The sequence below is a fragment of the Choloepus didactylus genome, chromosome 6 (genome assembly GCF_015220235.1).
Source record: "Choloepus didactylus isolate mChoDid1 chromosome 6, mChoDid1.pri, whole genome shotgun sequence".
Lineage (NCBI taxonomy): Eukaryota > Metazoa > Chordata > Mammalia > Pilosa > Megalonychidae > Choloepus > Choloepus didactylus.
Window position 1 is genome coordinate 107,872,337 of NC_051312.1, and position 26,300 is coordinate 107,898,636.

The 26,300-nt window shown below is 38.0% G+C and overlaps 2 pseudogenes; one reads left to right on the forward strand and one right to left on the reverse strand.

Annotated features, from left to right (window-relative positions):
- The first annotated feature begins 4,941 nt into the window (after positions 1-4,941).
- Positions 4,942-6,396, forward strand: LOC119537536 (annotated as a pseudogene).
- A 4,398-nt stretch (positions 6,397-10,794) lies between these two features.
- LOC119537257 lies at positions 10,795-11,289 on the reverse strand (annotated as a pseudogene).
- Positions 11,290-26,300: the final 15,011 nt, after the last annotated feature.

Sequence of the window (26,300 nt, forward strand, 5' to 3'; positions counted from 1 at the left end):
TATCAGATCAAACACGATTGAGGGAGAACAAGCAAATGTCAACCTTGCAGAGTGTTAAAAATGGGGAGGCATTGGGGGAGGGATGCAATCAATGTAAACTAATGCAAACAATGAAACAATGTAACTAACAGAATCATTGTATTATGCTTCCTTTAATGTAACAAAGACAATGTACCAAGGTAAATGCAGATAAGAGGGGGCGATGGGGGGAGGCATGTTAGACACTTGACATTGGTGGTGTTGTCTGACTCCTTACTTTGATTTAAGGTTACTTTTCCTTTTGCTACTTCCTAGCTGTCATTTTTTTTCCTCTTTCTTTTGCCTCTCTACCTTCTTTGACTCTCCCTCCTGCCTTGTGGAAGAAATGTAGATGCCCTTGTGGTGAAGGTGGTGAACACATAAATATGTGACTATACAGAGAACTATCGATTGTTTACTTAAGATGGAATGTATGGTGTGTGAACAAAACCATCTTAAAAAAAAAATGGGTTGATGACAAAACTTCAAGGGCAATATACTGAGTGAAGTAAGCCAGACACATAAGGACAAATATTGCAGGGTCTCACTGATAACAACTAATTATAGTATGTAAACTCATAGACATGAAATATAAGGTACCAAGATATAGGACAAGGCTTAAGAATGGGGAGCGGTGGCTTAGTATGAGCAGAATGTTAAACTAGGATGAACTTAAATGTTTGGAAATGAACAGAGGTGTTGGTAGCAAGATGTGAGAATAACAGTGCCAAATGGCGTGTGAATGAGGTGAAAAGGGGAAGCTCAGAGTCATATATGTCCACCAGAAGGAAAGCTGGAGATCAAAGGATGGGAATGTATAAAACTGAATCCTATGGTGGGCAATGTCCATGATTAAGTGTACAAATATTACAAAAATCTTCCATGAACCAGAACAGATGTATGACAATACAACTGGAAGTTAATAATAGAGGGGCATATAGGGAAGAAATATATACCTATTACAAACTATATACTACAGTTAGTAGTATTTCAACATTCTTTCATAAACAGTAGCAAATGTACTATACCAACACTACGAGTCAACAACTGAGGGGGGTTGGTTAGGGATATGGGAGGATTCGAGTTTCCTTTTTTTTTTTTTTTCTTTTTTTTATTCTTTTTTCATCTTTCATTTTATTTCTTGTCTGGAGTAATGAAAAGTTTCTAAAAATTGAACAAAAATCAAGTGTGGTGATGGATGCACAGCTGTGTGAGGGTACCAGGGGCAACTGATTGTACACTTTGGATCTTTGGATAATTGTATGGTATCTGAACAATCCCCCAAAAATTAAAAAAAAAAATAGCCTTTAAGTCAAAGACAGTTACGAGGGCAAAAAATGTCACTATATACTGGAAAAGGTGTCATTTCAAGAATAAGACATAACAATTATAGCTATATATGCACCTAATGGCAGAGCCAAAAATGTATGAAACAAATATTAATAGATTTGAAGAGAAAAATAGATGGCTCTAAATAATATGAGACTACAATACACTACTTTCAATAATGGATAGAAAATCTACCCAGAAGACCAATAAGAATATAAAAGGCATGAATGTTACTATAAACCAACTAGACTTAACAGTATTATATAGAACATTTCTCCCAATCTAGCATCCATGGATCATTCTCCAGGATAGAATATATATTACATCACAAAACAAGTCTCAATATATATAAAATATCAAAATCATACAAGGTATCTTCTGTGACTACAATGGAATGAAACTAGAAATCAATAACGGAGGAAGAACAGGAAAATTCACAAATATGTGTAAATTAAACAACGCATTCTCAAATAGCCATTAGGTCAAAGAAGAAATTGCAAGAGAAAGCAAGAAATATCTTGAGGCAAATGAAATTGTAAGCAAAACATACCAAAACTTATGGGATACAGTAAAGTCAGTGCTGAGAGGAAATTTTATAGCTCTAAATGTTTGCATTAAAAAAGAAGAGATATTCCAAATCAGAGACTTAATCTCTCCTAACTGAAGGATCTAGAGAAAGAAGGGCAAACGAAATCTAAAATGAGCAGAAGGAAAGAACTAACAAAGATAGAGTGGAGATAAATTAAACAGAGAATAAAATAAGCAATTGAAAGAATCAATAAAACCAAAAGTTGAGTTCTTTGAAAACACTAATAAAATTGGCAAACCCTTAGCTAGACTGACAAAGAAAAAATGAGAGAGGAAACAAATAATGAAAATCAGAAATGAGAGAGGGGACATAACTACCAACCTCACAGAAATAGAAAAGATTAGAAGAGGATACTATGAACAAATGTACACCAACAAATCAGACAACCAAGATGAAATGGACAGATTCCCAGAAACACACAAACTACCTACACTGACTCAAGAAAAAATAGAAGGCCTCACCAGACCAATTACAAGTAAAGACATTGAATCAGTAATCAAAAGCCTCCCAACAAAGAAAAGCCCAGAAACAGATGGCTTCACAGGGGAATTTTACCAAAACTCCAAGAAGAAATAACACCAATACTCCTCAAACTCTTCCAAAGAACACATCTCAGCTCATTCTATGAGGCCAGCATTACCTAATACCAAAACCAGATAAAGATAACAAGAAAACTACAGATCAATATCCCTTATGAATATAGATGCAAAAATCCTCAACAAATACCAGATAACTGAATCCAACAGCACATTAAAGGATTATACAGTATTACTAAGTGAGATATATCTCAGGCATGAAAGGATGGTTCAATATAAAAAATCAATTAATGTAATTCATCATATTAATAGAACAAAGGAAAAATGCATGATCCTCTCAATTGACACAGAAAAGGCATTTGACAAAATTCAGCAACCTTTTTGATTATAGCACTTAGAAAATTAGTAGTAGAGGAAAGATTTCTCAACACAATAAAGAGCATATATGAAAAACCCATAGCTAACATCATACTCAATGATGAAGGAATGAGGACTTTCTCTCTAAGACTGGGAACAAGACAAGGATGCCCACTGTCACCACTGTTATTCAACAATATACTGGACATTCTATCCCAGAGCAGTTAGGTGAGAAAAAGGAATAAAAGCCATCCAAATTGGAGAGGAAGAAGTAAAACTTTTCCTATTTGTAGATGATGTGATCCTATGTATAACAAAATAACAAAAAATAAACAACAAAGCTCCTAGAGTTAATAAATGAATTTAACAATTTGTTGGGCTAGGCAAAAAATCAGTATTGTTTTAATACACTAGCAATGAACAATCTGAAGTGGAAATTAAAGAAAAATATGATTTCCAATAGCAACAAACAGAATCAAATATCTAGGAATAAATTTAACCAAGGATGTTAAATCCTTTAACCAAGGATCTTTCTTCTACTAATTTTCTAAGTGCTTTAATCAAAAAGGTTGCTGAATTTTGTCAAATGCCTTTTCTGTGTCAATTGAGAGGATCATGCATATATGTTGAAAACTACGAAACATTACTAAAAAGAAATCAGAGGACCTAAATAAAGAGAAGGACATATTATGCTCATGGATTCAAGACTAAATATTGTCACGAAGTCAATTCTACCCAAAGCAATTTACAGACACAATACAATTCCAATCAAAATTCCAACAGCTTTCTTTGCAGAAATAGAAAAAGGCAATCATAAAATTTATATGGAAGAATGAGGAGCACCAAATAGTTGAAACAATCTTTAAAAAGAAAAACAAGTTGGAGGACTCACACTTCCTGATTTTAAAACTTCCTGATTTTAAAACTTGATTTTGATGCTACAATCATCAAAAAAGCATAGTACTGGCACAAGGTCAGACTTGTACACCAATGGAATTGAATTGAGAGTTCAGATATAGCCCATCATATCTCTAGCCAATTTACTTTTTATAAGGTTGCCAAGTACATTCAATTGGGAAAGAAGTCTTTTCAAAAAATGGTGCTTACAAACACTGGGGACTGATGGCTTGATGTGCGGAGCCCTGTCTTGGGGTCGGCCCCTATGAAGCTTGTTGCAGCAAGGAGAGGCTAACCCTGCCTATAATTGTGCCTCAGAGTCTCCCCCTGAGTGCCTCTTTGCTGTTCAGATGTGGCCCTCTCTCTCTCTCTCTCTCTCAGCCACCTTGGCGGGTGACCTCGCTGCCCTCCTCTCTACATGGGACCCAACTCCCAGGGGTGTAAATCTCCCTGGCAATGCAGGATATGACTCCCGGGGATGAATCTGGACCTGGCATCATGGGATTGAGAACATCTTGACCACAAGGGGAATGTGAACTGAAATGAAATGGAGCTTCAGTGGCTGAGAGATTTCAAATGGAGTTGAGAGGTCACTCTGGTGCAAATTCTTATGCACTATATAGATAGCACTTTTTAGGCTTTAATGTATTGGAATAGCTAGAAGTAAATACCTGAAACTACCAAACTCCAACCCAGTGGCCTTGACTCCTGAAGACGATTGTATAACAGTGTAACTTACAATAGGTGACAGTGTGATTCTGAAAGCCCTGTGGATCGCACTCCCTTTATCCAGTATATGGATGGATGAGTAGAAAAATGGGGGCAAAACCTAAATGAAGAATAGGGTGGGATGAGGGGGGTGATATGGGTGTTTTTTTTATTTTTATTTTTATTTTTTATTCTGATTCTGATCCTTTCTGGTGTAAGGAAAATGTTCAAAAATAGATTGGGGTGATGAATGCATAACTATATGATGGTACTGTGAACAGCTGATTGTACACCATGGATGATTGTATGGTATGTGAATATTTCTCAATAAAACTGAATTTAAAAAATATACGCATGGAAAAATAAAATGGTGCTTAGAAAACTAGATATCCATATGCAAAAGAATGAATAAGGGCCCCGACCTCACACCATACACAAAAGTTAACTTAAAATGGATCAAAGAGAACACAGAAGCAGCAGTCCTCGGCTCCTTCTCCAATCACTTCTTCAGCCTCCACCATGTCCATCAGGGTCACCCAGAAATCCTACAAGGTGTTGTCCTCCAACCCCCAGAACTTCAGCAGCCGCTCTTACACCAGTGGGCCCAGCACCCACATCAGCTCCTACTCTCGGGTGGGCAGTGGCAGCAGCAGCTTCCAGGGCAACCTGAGCGCCAGCATGGGTCTGATGGGGGGCTATGGAGGGGCAGGGAGAGCAGGGGGCATCACAGTTGTCACACTGAACCAGAGCCTGCTGAGCCCCCTTAAGCTGGAGGTGGACCCCAACATCCAGGCCGTGCAGATGCAGAAGGAGCAGATCAAGACTCTCAACAACAAGTTTGCTTCATTAATCAACAAGGTACAGTTCCTGGAGCAGCAGAACAAGATGCTGGAGACCAAGTGGAGCCTCCTGCAGCAGCAGAAGACTGCTGGGAGCAAAATGAACAACTTGTTTGAGAGCTACATCAACAACATTCAGAGGCAGCATGAGGCACTGAGCCAGGAGAAGCTGAAGCTGGAGGCGGAGCTTGGCAACATGCAGGAGCTGGTGGAAGGCTTCAAGAATAAGTATGAGGATGAGAGCAACAAGCGAACACAGATGGAGAATGAATTTGTCCTCATCAAGAAGGATGTGGATGAAGCTTACATGAACAAAGTAGAGTTGGAGTCCGGCCTGGAAGGGCTGACTGATGAGATCAACTTCCTCAGACAGCTATATGAAGCGGAGATCACTGAGCTGCAGGCCCAGATCTCAGACATGTCCGTGGTCCTCTTCATGGACAACAGCCACTCCCTGGACCTGGATGGCTTCATCGCCAAGGTCAAGGCCCAGTATGAGGACATCGCCAACCTCAACCGGGCCGAGGCTAAGAGCATGTAACAGATCAAGTCCTAGGAGCTTCAAACACTGGCTGGGAAGCATGGGGATGACCTCCGCCACATGAAGACGGAGATCTCTGAGATGAACTGGACCATCAGCCAGCTCCAGGCTGAGATCAAGCTCCTGAAGGGCCAGAGGGCTTCTCCGGAGGCCGACATTGTGGATGCCGAGCAGCGTGGGGAGCTGGCTGTTAAGGATGCCAATACCAAGTTGGCCCAGCTGGAGGCTGCCCTGCACCAGGCCAAGCAGGACATGGCACGGCAGCTGTGCGAGTACCAGGAGCTGATCAATGTCAAGCTGGCCCTGGACATCGAGATCACCACCTACTGCAAGCTGCTGGAGGACAAGGAGAGCCAGCTGGAATCTGGGATGCAGAACATGAGTATTCATACGGAGACTTCCAGTGGCTACTAATCAGGTCCACTGAGCCCTGTCTTCGGGGGCCTCTCAGGCACTGGCTACAACTACTCCTTCATCTCTGGTGGGAGCCACACTACCTCCACCAAGGCCGTGGTTGTGAAGAAGATTGAGACCGGCGATGGGAAGCTGGTGTCCGAGTCGTCTGATGTCCTGCCCAAGTGAACTGCCACTGCAGCCCCTCCCAGGCCACCCCCCTGCTGTGCTGCCCCAGAGCCTAAGGACAAGGAGCTGTGCAGGGGGGGATCGGGAACAGGAGACCTGGGGTACCCCTTCTTGCCGGTGTCCCCAACTAGAAGCCAGTTTTATCTTTTCCAAAATAAAGCCTTAGTTGGCTCTGCCAACTGGAAAAAAAAAAAGGATCAAAGACCTAAATATAAGAACCAGAACTATAAACCTCCTAAAGAAAAAGCAGGGAAGCATCTTCAGGACCTTGTGTTAGGCAACGGATTCTTAGACCTTATAGCAAAAGCACAAGCCACAAGCAGCAAAAGAAAAAATAGAGCAATGGGACTTCATCAAAATTAAAATCTTTGTGCATCAAAGAACTTCATCATGAAAGTAAAAAAGAAACCTGAAGAATGGGAAAAAATATTTGGAAACCACATATCTGATACGGCTTTAATACCCAGTATTCATAAATAAATCTGACAACTCAACAACAAAAGGACAAACAACCCAACTTTTAAATGGGCAAGACTTGAATAGATGTTTCTCCAAAGATGATATACAAATGACCAAAAAGCACATGTAAATATGTTCAGTATCACTAGCTATTAGGAAAATGCAAACCAAACCCACAAAATACCATTGCACAACCACTTGAATGGATACTATTTAAAACACTGAAAAATACCAAGTGTTCGAGAGGATGAGGAGAAATATAATTGTTCATTGTTAGTGGGGATATAAAATGGTGCAGCCACTGTGGAAAACAGTTCGGCAGCTCCTCAGAAAGTTAAGTATACAATTACCACCTGAGCTGGCAATCTCACTTCTATATACATATATTATTTGGATATATATATATACCCCAAATAATTGAAATCAGATATTTGCATACCGATATTCATGGTGGCATTATTTACAATTACTAAAAGATGGAAGCAACCCAAGTGTCCTTCAACAGAGTAATGGTAACAAAATGCATATACATACAATGGAATTTTATTCAGCTATGAAAAGGAACAAAATTCTGATACATGCAACAAAAAGACATCATGTTGAGTGAAATAAGTCAGACAGAAAAGGGCATATATTGTATGATCTCACTGATATGAAATAAATAAGTAAATTCACAGAATCAGAAATTGGAATACAGGTTACCAGGGCCAGTGTAGGGATAGGGAAAGGGGAATTAATTCTTAACTGGTACAGAGTTTCTGTTTGAGGTGATGATCAAGTTTTGGTAATGTATAGTGGTGATGGGAACACAACATTGTGAATGTTATTACCACCACTGAATTATATATCTAAATGTGATTAAAAGGGGAAGTTTTAGCTGGTATATATGTTGCTAGAATAAAAGTTAATTATAATAGTACAATTATTATAATAATATTCTCTTATCAATTTTAACAAAGTTACCACACTAATGTAAAATCTCAAAAGGTGGAAGGGGTTGGGTATGTGGAAACTCTGTATTTTCTGTACAATCTTTCTGTAAACCTACAACTTCTCTGATAAAAAAAATCCCCCTCTCTGGAAATAATATGCTTCTGTTTGCTTTAAAATAATCCTACGGTGGGGAGCACCAAGGGTACATTGGTGGAGGTATAGATGAAGCAAGATAGGCCATGTGTTGATAATTTTTTTGAAACTGTGTTATGGGTACAAGGTGTTCATCATACTATTCTCTCTATATCTTTGAATCACTGAAATTTTTCATAATAAAATATTTTGTTTCCTTCACCAATGCTACCTGATTCTGTAATTAAAAAAAAAAAAATAGAATGAGGAGAGTGATGAACTTGGTGACCAGTGAAAAAATTAAGTGTTTCATAATTCCAAAATTCTTAACAGTTACAAAAATGGGCTATAATTAAAAAAGAAAAGTATATTAGTCATATATATAAATTATATATAGAGATACATGGATATATATTTATATGGCATAAAGCTTAGAAAGGAAAACATAAAACATCTCTATTTTCAAATGATATTTTCTATGAGGAAAATTCCAAAGAATTGACAAAAGCAGCTATTAAAACTAATTAGTGAGTTTATACAGATTGACAAATACAAGGTCAATATACAAAATTGAATTGTATTTTATATTCATAGTGAATTGCTGGAAATTAAAATGTTTTAAAGTACAATTTCTGATAGCACCAAAAAATGAAACATTTATGTATTAATCTTAGAAAATAAGTACTGTACAAGATCTATATGCTAAAAACTGTAAAACACTGACTAAAAAATCAAAGAAAACCTAAATAAATTAAAATATATTCCATGTTCATGGATTGGCAGATTCAGTATTGTTAAGATGTCAATTCTCCCCAAAATGATTTTTGGATTCAACATAATCCCACTAAAAAACACAGAAGGATTTTTTTTTTTAATCAACAAGCTAATTCTAAAACTTATATGGAAAGGCAAAGAACTAAAATAGCCAAAACAAGTTTGGAAAGGAAGAACAGTGGTGGAAGTTTCACATTACCTGATTTCCAACTTGGTATAAAGCTACAGAAGTCAAGAGAGTGTGGTGTTGGAGAAAAAATAGACATTAAATAAACAGAACATAATATAGAGTCCAGAAAGACTCATACATAAATGCTCAATTGGTTTTTATGAAATTGCAAAAGCAATTCAATGGAGAAAGGAAAGTCTTTTGAGCAAATTGTGCTGAGACAGTTGGATAACTACGGGCAAATAATTCATTTAAAAAAAATCCTCAAACCATATCTCATTCTTTATACACAAATTAACTCAAAATGGACCATAGACCTAAATGTAAAACTTAACACTATGAAACTTTTAGAAGAAAACATAGGAGAAAACCTTTGTGCTCTTGAGTTAAATAATGATCTCTTAGATACAACACTAAAAGCACAATTCACAAAAGAAAACTTTTGATAAATTGGACTTCATCAAAAATAAGAACTGTTCACCAAAAGACAATATCAGAAGACTGAAAAGAAAAGCCACAGAAGAGAAAATATTTGTAAATCACCTATCCAATAAATAACATATCCAAATTATATAAACAATTCTCAAAATTCAGCATTAAAACAAACACCCAATTAAAAGCAGGAGAGAGATTTGAACAGACACTTCACCAAAGAAGATATAGATAGCAAATAAGCACATGAAAAGACGCTCAACATTCATCAACACTAGAGAAATGCAAATTAAAGCTATAACCAGTACAGCTACATATCTATTAGACTCAAATCTAATTTAAAAAAAAAAAACAAAACAGACAATACCAAGTGCTGATAAGAATGCAGAGCAGCTGGAATTCTCATAAATTGCTGGTAGGAATGCAAAATAGTACAGTCACTTTGGGGAGACATTTTGGCAGTTCCTTATAAAGTTAAATATACATTTATCGTACATCTTAGAAATCCCACTCCCAGGTATTTACCCAAGTAAAATGAAAACCTATGTTCAAACAACAACAACAAAAAAAGGTGCACACAAATGCTTATAGCAGCATTATTTTGCCAAAATCTAGAAACCGCACAGTGTTCCTCAACTGGAGAATAGTTAAACCCAACTGTGGTACATCTGTACTATGGAATACTACTCAGCAGTAAAGAAGCAGAAGGAGAAGGAGAAAAAAGAGGAGGAGGAGGAGAAGGAGAAGAAATGCTTGATACACTCAACAACATAATTGAATCTCAAATGAATTATAGTGAATGAAAGAAGTCAGTCAAAAAGCTACATACTGTATGTTTCTGTTTAAATGATATTTTTTGCAAAGGCAAAACTACAGGGTCAGAAAACAGATCAACTGCTGCCAAGCATGACGTTGACAGATAGGATAACTACAAAACTGCACTGGGGAATATTTTCAGAGTAATGGCACTGTTCTTTATCTTGTTTGTCGTAGTGTTATGTGGCTGTATACATTTGTCAAAACTTGAAGAACTGTACAGTAAAAAAAGCAAATTTTGTTGCATTAAATTACACCTTAATTTTTAAAACGGAAAAATTCCTCTGCAAAATTCTAATAGGGATACTATGAAATACCATATTTGGTTTACAAAATGTATAAATACCAAATGAGGAAGACATGTTTTAATATGCACCCATGTAGAAAAAGCACTAGAAATAGTTATAAATTCAATATGATTAAGCACTGGCTTGATTGACCAAAAAGCCAATTCAATCTTTTTTTTTTTTTTGGTTGTTGTTTAACTTTGTATTTCATAATCATAAACTTAACTCTGCAATCCAGCTAGAATTGGAAGGGGGAGGATAATGTAGAAGCCAAAAGAACTGTAGCAGGGGCACAAAGATGATAGGATACTGAAAGCAGACCAGGGGAGGAGGGACGCTCTCCTGAGCTATAGAAGGAATGCTCCAGTGGTTAAGACAAAACACAAATCAAATTTATTAAACTTGCCCACAGTTGGCAATGTTGATCTTACTGCTAGTCTTGTCATTCCTGGACCCAAAATGCTCCATGGCCTCCACAATGTTCATGCCCTCTTTCACCCTGACGAAGACCACATACTTGTCATCCAATCACTCAGTCTTAGCAATGCAGATGAAAAACTGGGAACCATTTGTGCTGGGTCCAGCACTGGCCGTGGACAAGATGCCAGGACCTGTGCGCTTCAGGATGAAGTTCTCACCATCAAACTTTTCCCTGAAGACGGACTTGCCTCCAGTGCCATCTTGGCGCGTGAAGTCACCACCCTGGCACATACACCCAGCAATAATTCTGTGACAGCAGGAACCCTTATAACCAAATCCTTTCTCCCCAGTGCTCAGAGCATGAACATTTTCTTCTGTCTTTGGAACTTTGTCTGCCAACAGCTTGAAGGAAAGGTGGTCCAAGGGCTCACTATTGACTACGATCTCAAAGAACACGGTGGGGTTGACCATGGTTGCGGGCAGGGGAAGGTGGGCAGGGGACGGCAGCCAAGGGTGGTGGTGTCTGCAAGGCATCAATTCAATCTTAATAGATAATATAGAATTCAAAATAAGGAAGGGAAGATTACCCTGCTCTTCTGTACTACTGAGGTCACATCTGGGACAGTAATTCAGTTCTGGTGTTGGGTGGTAGGAGGGATATGAAGGATGTGATACTGCCTGCAAATGGAATAGGCTTTTTTCAACCAGTGTGAATTTGCCATCACTGCAGAGAACACTGAGGTCAATTTAAAGAGGCTCAATGGAATTGTTTCCTTCATTCAAAAAAAAAAAAAAAAAATCAACAAAGCACTTGTTACGGATGAAGGACTGTATAGGCATGGGAATGAAACAGTGAACAGTGTACATGTATTTCCAGCCTAGCAAAGACCTGGCTGAAGTTATAATAGTAAGCATTCCTTTTTTCCAATCTGTAAAATCTATAGTTAGGTAGAAATACCAAGAGCAACACTGGATTATTTTAATTCGGTCCAGGAAACCCGAAGGTTGCCGTGATCATCAGAATTAAGCCAAATACGAATCGACTGCCTGTGCCTAGAAGTCAGTTCTGTTTTAGTTTGTTTTGTATCCTGGATACTAAATCTGGTCCTCCTTAGCACGGCTGCTTTTTGTTACCTTACCTTAAACTTCTCTTCAATTAGTATCTGAAATGATGTGAGTACAAATACCAGAGACAAGCAGTTCATCATAGACCTCTGTTTTCTCTAAGCTTCCATATGCTCTTGATGGTTTATAGACACAGACCAAATAATGACCTTGACCTATAGCTTTGGCACTCTTTGTGGGAGTTTTTTCCACACTATGACAAATTTGTGATAGTGTATATTGATATGTTTTATATATCAAGCCATGATTGCCTTTTGCAAATGTGCATACTCACCTTAATTAATTTCTTAATTATGTGGAACTCATTCACTCATTCATTAACTAATTAGCTCACCTGCATTTACTGAGCACCTGCTATGTTTCTCTAACCTGCTAGGTTTTAGAGGTACAAAATGATTATTAATATTTATTTCACTACAGATTAATTCCATTTTGCCCTTTACAGCTGTCTCTGACCGAAGGAAAATGCATTGTTTTTTTCCAAGCTGATAACTTTTATTAGCATAACGAATACATACAAATCTCACTCAGAGTACATGTACACATGCACACATATCTAAAATGGCTTGTACCTTATTTTTCTTGTCAAAATCTTTCTCCAACTCCTTTAGCAAATATGCTCTCTCCCTCTTGTATTCCTTTAGTAATTTTATCTTTTCTCATTCACTCATTAACATTTTGTATTATTTCTCTTGTATTTCTTTGTGTACATGTTTTAAAGGCATTTAAGTATCAAGATAACATATTATATAAGCATATAATAATCATAAAGTATATAGTACAAAAGGAATCAAGGAAAGCAACAGTCCTGTCCTCCCCTTGTCTTACAAAGACATCTCCCACCACAACTGTCTCCTTCCTTAAAGGTAACAACTTTTTGATCATTCACAGATTAGCTATTCTAAACGTTAACTATTTTATTTGGAGAGTTATAAACTTAATGTGTTACATCTTGGTTCTTGCTATGATGTTAAATTTCAATGTATTGACCTTTTTTTTCATATTCCGGGTCCCCTCTCAAGCTTTGGATTTGTACTGGTAATCTTGGTTTCATCAACTTTGGAAAGTGTACCTTGACCCCCACTTACTACAATGCAGGTAACGGTGTCTCCACCTTTCATTCCCGTCTCCTCCCGTCCAAAGAGCTAGATTCGCCAGGGTTCAAGCAGTGTCTTTTATTTCCGTTGGATTTGGACCATGCCTTCTGGTACAATTTTTTGTTTGGTTCCATTTTCCCAACAGTTTTTAATTGCCATTGTTTTTCCTTCTTGACAAAATATTTATATTGCCAGCTTTTCAGGCCTTTAATTGTATTCTCCATTGCCTGTAATCCATTCCATTCTTCTTCATGAGGGCTCTCTTCTGGAGCTTTACGACTCTCTTTTCTAATTTATAACAATTTTTTTACTAGGTCTGCGGCACAAGTTATTAGTATAGGATACATTTTAGTTGTACTTTAGATTTATTCCCACAAATTCTTGAATTATTTATTTTCTTTATTGGTTTTCACCAAAATTTTGCTAGAGTCCCATTCTCACAAGGGTTGCATAAGATATGGGTGGAAAGTTATAATCCTTGAATGTAGAAACATGTTTCTACTTTGCCCTCAAAATAGTTTGGCCAGGAATGAACTTCTAAATTCAAAATAATTTTCTCTTAGAATACTTAAGGCATTATTAGATTGTCATCTATCAGCCCATGCTACTGAAAAGAATTTCTGCTAATTTGATTCTCATGCCTTGGGAGATCACCTGCTTTTTTTGCTCTTCAGAAGCTTTAAAGAACTTCTCTTTTTCCTTGCTTATTTTGAAATTTCATGTTTCACCCAGTGTATTAGTTAGGACCCAGAAGAAATAGATGGCACACTCAAAATAATAAGAGTGCCAAGGAGGGTTTAATATAAAGAGTAGTTGCAAAGCTGTGAGGAATGAGTGGCATGAGGGAACCACAAGGGATAATGACATAGTTCAGGACTAGTTATTGCAGAGCTGTTACCACTCCTAAAGCCAAAGGGATAGGGGAAAAAGGGATCATCAGAACCTGAAAAGAGAAAGTCATAGACAGAAGACCACCTTGAGGGCAGCAATAACCTGTGTTTAAGAGACACAACCAACCCAAAGAGACTCCACAGAGAGGGAACCAGGGGAATAAACACCCCCAGCCCACCTTCCCTCTTCCCTCCCACCTATCACAATGGCTCCCGCTGGTTATATGCAACCAGAAGCCAGGAGGACGGAAACCAGGTGGGATCATCCGTTCAGACTAGAAAGTAGTGAAGGGTGGAAAGTGAATCTAGATGTGTAAAGAGAAGACTGCCAGCCACTAAGTATGGGCTTTTTATTTATCTTGCTCACTATTGGACGGGATCTTTCATTTTAAAGACTCTGTCCCAATTCAAATTTGGGAAATTTCATTGTTTCTTTTATAACTTTCCACTTTCATTTTCTCCCCTTGCTTTCTGAACTCTTTATATTCTCTTCCTGGAAGACTTTATGTTTGGTTATCTTCCCTAAGCTGTAAACTTCTTGAGGACAAAACCACAGATTACTTACCTATCCATCTCCCACAGCATCTAGCACAGTGGTGCAAGAATGGCCCTAAGAAATTGAATTCTAAATTGAATAAAACCTAATTAATTTTTCACTTTAAGTCTTGGTTGCTATACAATGTTTAGATCATAAGAACTTAGGAGAGAAAGACTTACAGAAACAAGCTTTTTATTTTGTTTTTTTTCTGTGACTTCAGTTTTGCTCTGATTTTCACAGTGGTACAGAAAAGAATTCCAAGGGGATTTTGTTAAATTTTTGAAGAAGGATAAGGAATGACTGCATAGTCTACTTATTGACTGTAAAATGTACAAAACATTTAGCTCTTTAAGGAGGTAATAAACAGTAATAACCAACAAATTATTGCACTTACTCTTAATTTAAAATCCACCTGGGGTTTAAAAAAAAGATACTACTGGAATTCAGTGCTACAATTTAAAGTGATACGATGCAATCCAAGGATAGAATCTTTTAGCACTATTTTTTTGTCATTGTTTAAAATTATAAATTTTTTCAATGCCATGAGATGTTTAAACACCTATCAGTTATTTCTGTCAGAGAGTGGACTTTATAAATTCTCACATGCCTTAGAGACACACCAAGGTTTGAATTCTAATTCTACCACCCACCAGTGATTGAACTTAGGCAAATTATAACCTCTGAACCTGAGATTCTTCACCTGCATAATAACTAGGCTATTATAATATTTAATTGAGATAATTATGAAAAGAGCCTACTGAGGGCTAATTGTGTCAGCCACCATGCCAGTGACTGCCCACCTTCCCACATCTTTCAAGCTAATGTAGAAGATGGGCAATTAAACAGAGAATTATATAAATGAATTTTTTAAAACCCTAGTAAGTGCTAGATGAGAGGAAGTACAGGATCCATGAGGGCAAAAGTAAGGGAACCTGGTCTTAGGGGAGCAGATGTAAAATAATGAGTATGTCAAGTGGATAGGTCAGGAGATGTTTGCTGGAGGCAGAGGAAACAAACAATGTACCTAGTTAATGCTCAAAAAAATGACAGCAGACATTATTCAAATACTTAGTACAGTGCCAGGCACAAATGCAACCAGCACATTGAATAAACAGGACTCAGAGGGAGAATAAGGGACAGTGTCCTTCTGACTGGACATTCAAACCTATTCCTTGGGAATTGTTCTTTCCCTGCCATTAGAAAAAATCTCAAGTTTGTCTAGTCACTCTTAGATGATACATAGATACATACATATGTACATACATACAAATGCTGGTTAGGATCAGTCCAAATAATAGTCTCATTTTAGTAATTAATTTGTCCAGTTCAGTAGAATAAAGCTCCAAAAGTCACTCAAAGTTAAAGATTCTCCCCTCCTCATTCAGGAGGATAGTGTGAGCTACTTCTTACTTCCCACCATTTTTCTACCACTCCCTGGAATTTACAGGCTCCTCCAAGATATAAGCCAAAGAGAAGAGGTAAGAGTAGGAGAGGTCTTATTAACTGACATTGAGATTATCTGCCCTCAGTTTCTTCTGAACTTGGTGGATGTTTATAACCAAGTCTCTTTGGGCTTGGCTGAAATTTAGACACTTTTTTCTTGCATTCTTCAGGGACAGCATCATTACCAGGATATTTCACCTGGATTCCCATAACTGGAGCAATGCCTTGTCCACAGGTCCCTTAAAATCCCACCATCTACTCCCACACAGGACCTCCCTCTTGCGGACCCATCACTCCTTCCCCTTGAAGAAAGTTATCTGAAAACAGATCAGGCATGTTTTTGTCTCTTGATTCGTCCACATGTGGTCCTTCAGTAACCCTCACTTGGGTTTCCCCAGTACTACATTTTCTGTTCATTCTGCCACAGACACAGCTAACTGGCCAAGGTCTCCTACCTTTCTACTTTTCTAGCCTGGAAATAGGGCCTCCAAAAGTCACAGTTTAATCTTTGGGTGGTTTCTTTGAAGCTCCTCCTCTCACTCAGCCTGGGGAGAATGGGAACAGAGTTGGAGTTGACATGAAAGAAAATGCCTCAACTTTTTCCACATACATTCTCTAATTGTGTGGTACGCTGAAGTATGTAGCCCAGGAAAAAAGAGCATATTCTTAATTTTAATCCATTCCTGTGGTTGTGAATCCATTGTAAATAGGACCTTTTTGAAGATATTTTTAGTTAAGGTGTAGCCCATACAAATAAGATTGGGCCTTAATTCTATTACTGGTGCTTTATGAAGAAAAAAGACACAGGGAAGGGTAGAAACAGGAAGGGAAAGGAGAGGACATTACCCTGTGCATTGCCATGTGACAGAAGAGCCAAGGACCCAAGAATCCCTGGTAGCCCCAGAATGCCACAGTCTACGGGGAGAAAGTATTGCCTTGCTGATTCCTTGATTTTGGACCTCTCCCAGACTCAAAAAGGTGAGCCATAATTCCTGTTGTTAAGCCAACCCATTGCACTTTATTTGTTTTAGCAGCTGGGAACCTAAAACAAATTGCCTCTTCTCAGCTCTTTGAAAGGTGGACATTAATTCAAGATATACAAAACCTGTGTTTGAAAACCTCTTTTGTAAATCCTGCATAGGTAGCTGGTGTCTCCTCCATTATATAGAAGCACTTGCACCTGCTGATTGGAGGCCTCAGCCAAACCGAGGAAGGAATAATCCCTTTTAAACATTTTGTAACCCAAAGGAGAGACTCAGTAAATTGTAATCTGGAGGCAATTTGTGTGGGAGAAACTCCTAATGCAATATAGGATAAATACATATCACAGAATAAGGTGACTAAAAGATAAAACCAGTAAAGCATGGGAATAGTTAACGGTTTCAATAAATCTCTACTGCAGAAGGTTTGAGATAAACTGCAGAAAGACAACACTAATCTTAGAAAATAAATAATAATAGTTACCAGTTATTATGTGTTTATTCTGTGCCAAGCACAGTGTTAAACACTTTAAAAACAGATCTCTTTTTAATCCACAAGCAACCTAATGAATTAAGTATTACTGTCCCTACAATTTGCATAAAGAAACAAGTCTGAAACAGGCTAAGCAACTTTTCCAAGGTCATATCTCTACGGTTTTCTGCATAGTTTGCTAAGTATCTATATATTTATGCATAAGCATTGGATGTTCTCCTGAAGTTCCATGTAGAGAACACTTGAGGGTATTATTAGAGAAAGGACTCTGAACGTGTTGGACCCAAATAATAATCACAACCCAGGTTCTGGACCCCAAATGCACAGGTCAGTTAAGCAGCACCCATAAATGGATAGAAACTAAATCAGGTCTATTTGTATTTGCAATGTCACATTGCAAAAGGACTCCTATTTTTAGAAAAGAAACTGAAAGTATCTTTGCAACTTATTCAGAGATTTCTTAACTAAGATCATCTCAGATATAACTTCAATATAAGTTAAATCACTCATAACAAGATTTTTTCCATTTATGACATTATTTAACCCCTTAGCCTTTTTCCTGGTTTAAAGCAAAGAACTTTTTAATAAATAGGAGGAAAGTCACATATATAAAACTTATAAACTTCCAATCATTGTATGCCAATAACTAACTAGTCCTTGCAGAATTGCATGGCATGATATATTTCCATTGGTATTTTGTGATTTAACAAAAACACCTTTAAATTTTCCTTCTTTTTTCCCTATAGTTGTTTCTAAAGCTCTTTTGTTTCTTATATATCTTGTTGCCTATCATACGTATTCTTCAATTTGCTCTGAGACTTCAAATTTACTTTTTATGTAAGTCACCGGAAAAGAAAACAAGTAGAGATAGCTCATCTTACCACACTTTGAAGTACTGATTATGTTTAAATTCACAAATAAAACACACACACACTCTGAATGCTTGACCTTCCACTGCAAAGTACTCACCAAACCCAGAACCTGCTCCTCCTCTGCTCTCCATCTGAATAATGAGTGGTTCTACCATTCTTGGCATCCACCTAATCACTCAAACCCCAAAACCTGGGCGTGATCCTTAATTATGCACTCCCTCCCTTCCCCTCTCCTCTCATCAAATCACCTCCACATCCTGTCAGTTCTGAAACTAAAATACATCTCCGCTATCTCCATTTACCTATACCATCACAGAAACCACCCTGTCCAAACCACCAGCATCTTCCCAACCCTGTAAGCGTTCCCTTCACTTTCACTCTTGCTCCCTCCCCAGTCCATTTGCAAAAAAAAGCTAGAGAGAGCTTTTAAAAGTGAAAATTGGGTTGCATGACAACCCTATTAAAAGCCTCCAAAGCTTCCTATTAAACTCAGAGTAAAATCTAATCTCCTTAAGATGGTCTACAAGACCCTAGACTATCTTGCTTCCACTAATGCCTGCAGTCACACACTGTCCCCTTTTTATCTCAGCTTTTATCCCAATTTGGCAAGTACTGGTGAGTTTGTGTAATCTTTCCCTTCCCCACTACACTGTGAGTTACAGGAAGGTAGACCATGATAATTGTATTCATCATTCCTCATTCGCCTCTAGCAAAACACCTGTCATGTTAGTTCTCAAAAGGGTTTTGTTAAATGAATAAATGGATTTAAGTAAAAATTACTAAAATTAATAGGAAATAGTTTATTTTATATGCAGTCAATAAAACAGAAATTACAAAGACAGTAGGAAATGTTTACAATCTATTATGTGGGTAAAGCAAAATAGGAAATGTTATGTACAATTATACACAGCATTTACAATATTTGCATGTTGTAAATATGCATAACATTTACAATATGATTGAACCCATTAGAACAGATCTCTATGTTGTTTAAACCAATCCTGGTTATAAAAGGGGTGGAATCTATTTACCAGGTTACAAACAGGGTCTGCCTTCTGAAGTAGAAATTAGAATTTGCCTTAGATGCAGATGAACTCTTTGTCTGGCAGACAGTATTTTGTTGGACCCTTTGGTTACCCTTGGTGAAGCAAATATCCTGGTCTGACATGGAATGATCTGAGGAGCTAACCTGCTTTGCATAATAGTGTTTGTCTTTTATATAGGTAGATTCATAACTGTACAGATTTTGTTTCTTTTTAGCAGAGCCTTCTGGGGATGGCAGTTGGGGGGGCTGGGGGGAATCTTGTAAAGAGGTGGAGGCCTGGACTCTTGTATAGAAAAAACATGCTCTGGGCTGTGATATGCTGGAGCCAGCTCATTCTGGTCCTGAGAGCTCGGGAATTTTATAATATGGTTTTGAACACAGACATTACCAAAACTTAAATTATATAACCTTACATTTTAAAAATTATAATAAAAATAAAGGTGAAGCACAACATCGTGAATGTTATTAATGCCACTGAACTGTATATTTGAAAGTGGTTAAAATGGGAAATATTAGGTGGTATATATGTTACCAGAATAAAAAATGTAAAAAACAACGACAACATAGAACTCTACAGTTCAAAAAGTGAATCCTAATGTAAACTATGGACTCTAGTTGATAGTAAAATTACGATAATACTATTCTTCAATTGTAACAAATATACCATACTAGTGCAAAGTATTACTAATAGGGAAAACTGGGTATGTGTTGGGGGCAGTATATGGGAACTCTGTACTTCCTGCAAGATATTTCTGTAAATCTACAACTGCTCTAATAAGAAATAAATGGGAAAATAAAATAAAATAAAACCCTCCAAATTAACAAAGGTAACACATAGTAAAAACTCACCACTTCTACTTATTTTATTATATTTTACTATGATCTCTGCTCAGGAGGTTATTTAGGTCTTTTGTAATGGGATGCTACTGCTCATCTCTTCTCAACTGTGTTGGGTGATGTTCTGTTTGCCAACCTGAGATCAACCACAGTGGTTGTGTTTACACTTCAGAAATAGGCAAATGCTGCAAAATAGGGCTTGATTTGTTGTTTTGATTGTCTACACTTAAGAAAGTGATGGAGAAAATGTCAATAATGTGGATTAAGCTTTAAAATGTGTCATGTCTTTTGTGAATAACATAAAAATTAAAGAATTATCCTTTTGGTATCTATAAACAATTATTAGATTCAGCAAAAAATATGCCGGGAAGAGTGAGATTCTAAAATGTGTCTTTTTTGTTTCACTTTTCTTCTCCCTGTTAATGTAAACTAAAGGATCAACCAACGTTCATGTCAGAACTGTATTTGTATGTCTATTTTGACCATAGTTTGTTCAGGATACAAAAGTTCAGCAAAAGTCAATGGAGCATTCTGTGAGAATAAATTGATAAATAGAATCCACACTACAAAGTGTTATATATTTTACTATTACTGTAAATTGTGCCCTGCACATCCATTACATCAGCACAATTTATAATAAAATTGTATATATTTATATATGCATTCATTTTTTTCTGGAGAGCCAGTTGTTGAACTTTCACCAGCATGTCACTGGGTCTAGACTACTTTGGTAGCAGAATGGAATTTGTGAAACCCATAAGCATTCTTCAGGATCCATAGAAACTCCTGGGAAGGATAACCTAATGTCAGGCTGCCCTTCCTGCAACAGAGCATTTGAGAATGAGTATTTGGGAATTAAACGTGAGAGTAATTCCTGTAACCTGGGCTGTCAGGGACACCTGCAGTGTACATAAAATATCTATGCAGGTGGACAAGAACTACAGAGTGAGATACCATGAAATATTGTTAGAATGGTAGGTTTATGAGTTATTTGTCTTTTCCTTTATTAAAAATTTTTCATCATCTTAAAAAATATGTAAAAATATATGATTGTACAGAGAAGTAGTTTAGCCCAAGGAATTAAGAAATGTGCAAATTTAGAATATTTGAAATATCTAACATGGGTTAAATAGTTTGGCCTCACTGATTCTGTTTCTTATCTCCAAGGTAAAATACTGACGTGGTTTACCAGGTAGCCACGAGGAGTAAGCAATACAATAGTTTGTCTACATAGTTTATTAAAAGAGTTCTAGATAGAACAAAGAACACTCTACATTATAGAAATGCTTGAGGTACAGCTAAACTGTACTTAAATATATTATGCTTCCTTGATGATCAGCTGACATCTTTTGTCAAATCTGATGTTTTAAAATATCTGATCTGCCTGTGGACTATCTCTCATTAATTTTCCTGTGTTTCATCTCGGCCATTAACATGGAAAAGTAAGAAATACATTCTAATGGGAGTGTTAATTAAAGAAATTGCTTTATTTTCTAACTTGGCAACCTTATAAATCAAATGTTTTGCACTCTATAGCAGCAGAGAGCCAATGTTGTTCATTTTACAAGGCCTAAAGTAATATGCAAAATTTCCAAAAATACCACCAGATGATCTTTTCAGGCAGATGATATAGGGCTCTAAGATGGTCCTTGATAATTTGAAAGATCTCTTCCATTGTAATGGCACTTGATTTCTCACATAAAATTTTACATAAAATAAATCAATGGTAATATTTAAAGATAATTGCTCTGCTAGATGAAAATAGTGTCAAATCGGCATCCCTACAGGTATAAGAGGGTTGCAATTCACCAGGGAAAATATCATTTCTTTTAATAAGTGGCCTTTTACTCTCTCATTATTTTTGTTACCTATAATTGGTGTCAGAAAGTGATCAATACCACATCATAGAATTCTTCTGAGGATTAAATGATATATAGTGTTTCGAACAGCTATACAAAACAAGCTATGGACGTGTTGCTATTATACTATTATTATTTCTCATGTTAGCCATGAAAATTGGATTTCGACTCTGTACCTGCCTGGTGGTGTATTCCCATGGGACAATTTTACTGCCTGTCTCATAACTTTCTGTCAGGCTATCTCCCTTGGCTGTGTTCACTTCTCTGACTTCTTTCTTGTTGCTTCATCCAGACATCTCTAGGGTTTTTTGGACACCTCATAGAAACTAAAGATGGATATTTAGTCCCCTAGAGGTGTCCAGATACAGCTCTTCCGGGACATCGTGCAGCTAGATTTCTATGAAGCCCAATAGATGGAACGTGATGGCTTCCTGGGATCTTGACTAGTGGTCAAGAATTATACTTCTGATACTTGACTTTTCCTTATCTTGTTTCAAAACTCATTCTTGTTAATACTAAATACACAAGAAAGTTTCTTCTTATAAGAAGTGAATACATTGGTGAATGTATATATAGCATTTCAATGCTTCCATTGTGAGTCTCTCTCTTCTCCCCGCCACTTTACATCATTTCCACAAGCAATGGTCACTTTCGTGTGCTGTTGCTGTTTTATTTGCCTGTCCATCCCTCCATAGGAGTTCCCTGTGGAGAAAGTTCCCCATCAGTCTGGACATGGTCACACTCTGGAGGTGGGCATGTGACCAAAACGGGGCTGATGAATGTTCTGTGGAGACTGATGTAGATGCCAAGATTAGGGTCGCTGGCAGTGATGATCCATTCAAATCTAGAGTCATCTTTCTTACCATGTGCAGAAAGCCTGACAGAGAGTTGAGTAAATTCTAATTAAATGAACTAATTAGTATATTTTTTGCCTTCGTAGTATGTGCCAGGCACTGTGCCGTGTACTTTAAACACATAATTTTATTCTCCTTCAACAATGTGCCAGGTGGTTATTATATTCTCATTAGTGGATGAGAAGTTTGGGCTCAGAGAAGTTATATAACTTGCCCCAAAGCAAACTGCAGAAAATGACAGAGCCAGGAAGAAAAACAAGATTCCGGAGACTCTGGGATTCTTTCCATCACACCACATAACAATACATAGTGCCCATGGAAGTGTGAATTGTCCAGTAGCTGGTGCAGCCTTCTTTCCCCCTACAAAGAAGGCATGCATTTCCGAGTGAGAGCCAAGTTGGGAAGAGGCCAAGTCTGGCCCTGGGAATGCCTGGGAGAGACACAGAGCTGCCTTGGAATGCACTCACCCCTCGGCTGTGACAAGGCCTGCTACAGGCCACCTCTGCTTCACCAGATGCACGTGTGAGAGGAAGAAAACCTGAACGATGCATTTAACATTTAAAGCAAACCCAGGCTGCTGGGTATTCCTTGTGCCTTGCAAACAGTCAGTTAAATTCAAATTGGCAGATGTAACACATTACGTTGGGCTCTGTGTGTGGAGAGGGGTTGGAAAAGAGAAGCCAGAGAGTGATAAGCCTCCACCTATGCCCTCTGGAAGCTGTCAACCAGTGGTCGAGACAGACATGCAGATTTTTAAAAACAAAACTATAGTACAAGAAAATTGTGGTGATGCTGTGCTTGAGGCACAACATGCTGTGGGATTGTCCCTGAAGCGGAGATGAATTCTGCCTCCTATTCTGATGTCTAATATCATTCTCTTGAGTTAATTTTTCTGACATAAAAAGCATGAATTCTCTTTCAAGGATTTCTTAAAAATTCAAAACCAAAACACCCTCTCCTCAAAACACATACCCCACATCACCACCACCACCACAACTCTCTCCTCTTTTGTTCCCGTTTCCTCCTAGACATTGGTTCTTCCCAGACTTTGTATGAGACTCCCCCTAATGTGCTCCCCGGCTTTGAGCAGAGCGTTGCTGTAGACACGCAACCAGAATAAGCCAGGACAGACTTATGCCGGTCCCTGCTCCCAGCCTCAGGCAGGCCCTAACTATGGACCATGGGAGTGTTTTACACCAGATTTTCCTTTCCAAAGAGTGGGATCATTCCTTTCCCCTGCTCATTTTGTTCCTTTGAAAATCATTTTCCACAGGGAGTTTCTCTGAGGTCTATCTTACCTCCTCCAATACTTTGTTCCGTTTCAACACAATTTATTCTCAAGGTCCCTTCCCTGCCTCTCATTTTCCTGTTTCCTCATGGTATTGAGGGTTTCTATTGCCGTGGGAGGTTCAGTGCAGAAAATACAAGTCAAACATATCATAGCTTGCAGTGGCGGTCTGGACCAACACTGTTCTCCTACACCAATCCTTCCTAGAAAGTCCATACCACATTCTAGCAATAATTGGGCATTTGCCATAGGCCAGCCACTGTGCTAAGTAGAGCACCACCATCACAGGGGATCCTACTGGATAGCTATTAGTATTGTTATTTGCAGATAAAGATTCTACAGTTCTAAAAGAGAAGAAGCAACTTAATCAAGGTCACAGAGCAAGTGGCATTGCTTGAACTCAGACCTCATTCTGTCTGAGTCCAAGCCTGTGTTTGTTCATTTGTTTGTTTAACCTGTATCCTATATTGCTTTCCAAGGGAAATATTGGAAATTTGACACCAGAGGGCCTGAGTTAAAACCTCAGTTCAGCTACTTACTTGCACATGGACTTGAATCTCTTTCACCTTCTCAGGGTCACCGTTCTCTTTTCCTGCACAACTTACAGTTCTCTGAGCTTGCCATGCCCTTATTGACTCTGCTCCATCAGCCTGGAATGACCTCTCACCCCCTCCTTGCTTGGCCAAGGACAACCTGCCCTTAGCCTTCAGCCCTAATCTCCTCTAGGCTGAAGTAAGCCCCCTCAAGGGAGTCCACAGCGGCCTCTGAACTCACCTCTGCTAGGGCCTCGTCAGAGTGCTCTGGGAGGACAGGCCTTGCGTAGCCTCCACATCTGTTTGACACCAGCACCTGTCAGTTCAGCACGCTTGTGTACAGTCCCATGGTATGTATATTGATGTGTTTATAAATCCTTTACAGTATTATTTTTCTGACATTATGCATACTATTAATCATACAGAATAATACAAACATTTTAATGTGGGATAAAGATTTCAAAAGTGATGTTTTTCATGTCTTGCTAATTACAATGGCTTCAAACCATAGTTTAGGGAAGAATTTCTCCTTAGCATAAGGTTTGTCATCAAGAGAGCAGGGATATATCAATATTTCAAAGAGTCCGTTTGATACTATAGATTTTCTGTGACATCTCAGCAGATCTGATTAGATTGTCATTGTTTTTGCCTCGTAAAGTGACTGACAAGAAAAAAATGTCAGCTTTGACTTTTTCACTGTTTGCTTGTACTTGATTTATTAGTTTTATCTTCAATCCATTCTTCCTTTGAAGGGATTTTGTAAGACATTTCTCCATCTTTAAGGGTTAGATATTGATAAATCCATCTAACAGTCACACATAAAACACAGCAAAGGTTTGGCACAGAGTTTGCTGAAAGCAAGAAACTAAGAGACAACCCCCCCACCACCACCACTTCCCGGCTTCCCCTATCCCACCTGTCTACAACCATGCAGACTGCAAAACTGCTGCTCTTCCCAAAGCAAACTCCAGGCTCTAAGTGGCAGCCTGAAGGCCCAGAGAGAATCCACAGAGCAAACATTGTGATAGCTAATGTACTTCTTTTTTTTTTTTTTCTTTTTAGATAAAAAATAATGTAAATGGGATTCCTGATCTTCTTTGGGGGTCTTGCCCAACCTGAGGTTACCCATGGACATTAGAAGATCACTGCTCTGGACAAGCACCTGGGGAGCAAGGACTGTGTTTTCTTTACATTTTTTATTTAATCCAATCAGAAAAGTCTCTCCTTTAATAATAATAAATAGCCAAATACTGTTTTAAGTATTTTATCTTTAGTATTTAATCCTCACAAGGGAACTAAGAGGTGGGTAAAATTATTATCCCCAAAATATAAATGAAGAACCTGAGGCTTAGAGAGGTAAATTAATATGGCTAGCAAGTGATAAAGCAGGGATTTGGACCCAGGCACTCAGGCTCCCGATTCCATATTCTTATCCACAATTTTATTCTGCCTTATCTGAGTATCATATGCATAGCAATGGGAAAATCCATCCATATATTCATTCATTCACTCATTCAACAAATATTTGTTTGGCACCAGCCAAAGACAAGGCACTGTTATGGGCACCAGGGATAAAACAGTGAACAAAATAGACAAATACCACTGTCCTTAGGGGATCTAGTAGGCAG